Source organism: Mauremys reevesii, linkage group 3, assembly GCF_016161935.1.
Source record: "Mauremys reevesii isolate NIE-2019 linkage group 3, ASM1616193v1, whole genome shotgun sequence".
Lineage (NCBI taxonomy): Eukaryota > Metazoa > Chordata > Testudines > Geoemydidae > Mauremys > Mauremys reevesii.
In genome coordinates this window covers 189292145-189294580 of record NC_052625.1, presented here as the reverse complement: position 1 = coordinate 189294580, position 2436 = coordinate 189292145, and the positions used below count along the sequence as shown (strand labels likewise).

General features: G+C 38.4%; 1 long non-coding RNA gene across 1 annotated transcript; it reads right to left on the bottom strand.

Annotated features, from left to right (window-relative positions):
* Nucleotides 1-895: 895 nt before the first annotated feature.
* LOC120400186 lies at nt 896-1980 on the bottom strand. The gene is made up of 2 exons (XR_005595584.1): nt 1818-1980; nt 896-1496 (listed from the first exon to the last, which is right to left on the bottom strand). It is a non-coding gene; the product is annotated as an uncharacterized LOC120400186 (long non-coding RNA).
* Between the last annotated feature and the right edge of the window lie 456 nt (nt 1981-2436).

Below are 2436 nucleotides of genomic sequence, written 5' to 3'. Positions count from 1 at the left end.
TCTCCACTGAGGGGAGAACTGGGAATGGGATAGATGAGGGGGCTGCAGAATTGATCATCAGTGCTTAGGCACCAAAGTGACCAGCCTCAATTATATGGTGTTTGATGCGCGAGAGAGAAAGGGAGAGAGATAGAATGGAAGTAAATTTCCAGAAGTAGGTAGGGAAGCTTGCTCCAGTAACTGTCTAAAAGCCTGATTGGTGAGTTCCTGAGCCTGCTTGAATGTGCCAGTACCGTCATCACCCAATGGGAGTTGAGTTCAGGCAATTGGCACCTTTCAGATTTGGGAATTAAGGACTAGATACTCCCTTCTGCTAACATGTGTGAAGGTCATAGCCAGAATAAAGCCTATGCAAGACCTGCTGGTATGGTGGCTTTGTAAACAATTGCAGAGGGAAACAGAAAGGTCTGTACTTGGCTCTAGCCCATGCTACTAGCCCTTTATTAGTCTGCTGATTAAATTCAACTACAAAATGAAGCATTACTTATATTCCTTTAAAATATTTTCCTAACAATCACATTCTCCTACATTAATGATCTCATGTTTTGTTTTTCATGAGAGTCTTTTGAAGACAATTGGGGAATTATTTAGCTTACCGGAAGATATTAGAATTTGTCAAGATCTTTGCTGCTGGTGGTGTTGTACTGTGCAGTGTTAATGTAGATGAGCAACAAATGTGCTTCTGTAAATTGAATCTGACTCTGGTAGCTCCACGAATAACCAAAGGCACAAAACTGGGGAGCTATACAGAGAGAAAGACAATCTCTCTCATTGCTTTACTATACAAATCCTAATTAGTCCCAAAGGTTTTTTGTAATAAATTCAGGTAGGTAAAGCATAGAAACTTTTTGTCAAGCAAACTATGCAAAAAGTAGGACAGTGACAAGAAAAGAGCTACAAACAATTCTAGGCTTTTATTCTAAGAAATGAAATATTTATATACCAGCAGAGCTATCCAACCACAGGACAGGGATAGTCACTGTACATAAGTTAAAGTGCAGGAATTAATATTTTTAATTGAGTTCATCCTGATAAATTAATCCACCAATCCACAAGGGAAAAATAGCACATTTGTTTCCTTATTTATCACAGATAGGGAGATCATTACCACTTCACAGGAGTGAGGTTGCCAGTTAAATAAAGAACTTTACCGCTATTTGACTATCTAGGGGAAGTTACCTTTCCCAAAATATCTAACACAATCTCAGCCCCCAGGACTGTAGGCCGGTCATGGGGCTTTTACTTGCACTGAGTATTGCCTTATTCTGCAAGTTATCCCATTGTAACCAATGAAAGTATCCAATTTTAGGAAAAGACAGAACAATGCAGAAGAGCTACCAGCACCTCATGACAAGCAGATGATACTGTACTTGACGTGCAGTGAGAGAAATCCTGATGTCCTGCATTAGCTCGCAACTGTTCATAGTCTGTGATTAAGTATCCATAGACTCTTTTCCTCTGCTCCACTTCTGACTGTTGAATGCAAATCTGTGAATCTGAAAATGAAAACATTCTTTCTGTAGTCAAATGCTTGACATTTTCCATTATTTGGAAACACACACTCTCTGTTACCCCGGTTCACACTCTGTCTCACTTTAGTCATTGGAATTGTCCACTTCTACGTATAGTTTATGCCCATTAATGATCTGATCCTCATATCACTCTAACAAGAACAAGCGTATGGGTACAATTTCCAAAAGTGGCTAAGTAAATTAGGAGCCTAAGTGCCTTTTTCAAAAGGCCAGACTTTTAAAGGCATTTAAGCACCTAAAAATGCAGACAGGTGCCCATTGCGATCTTCAAAAGCACCAACTTACCTAACTCCCATTGATTTCACTATACCGGACTCTCCAAAAGAGGCAGGAAGGCATTGATATAAGGAATGAGGTTATGGCCTTGTTTCCCCTCCATCTTGTACAGCGCAGATGGAGGGAGGGTGCACTCAGTCTTCTGCTCTTTCTCCCCAGTTATGGCCTTTAACCACCTTAAATAAAATAAAACAATCTTTACTTTTATTTATGACAATTCAAGCATCCAAATTACTTTGCCCAGCTAGAATACCAGTGATGGACAAATATAGCTCAGTAAAACAGCAGTTGTTCGTAGGTTTGATGCTTAGGAATAGACTTTTCTTCAGGCACTTTCTTCCTCATCAGCTAACGCAGCATTTTCTGTTTATGCACTCAGTAACATCCATTGATCAATTACCCAGCTGTACTGGCCATAAGGGAAAATAATAGTGTATTGGCAGATAAAAAATAAAAAATGAAGCATTCTTATACTTAGTGTTAATATTATTAAATATCTATGCCTTGTTTATTTTCTGTAATACGCCATGCACAACTATACATAATAATAATTATAATTATAATTTAGAATATATGTTATTATTTACTTGTATTTTGGTAGCATCTAGAGGCTCTAATAAGGAAAAAA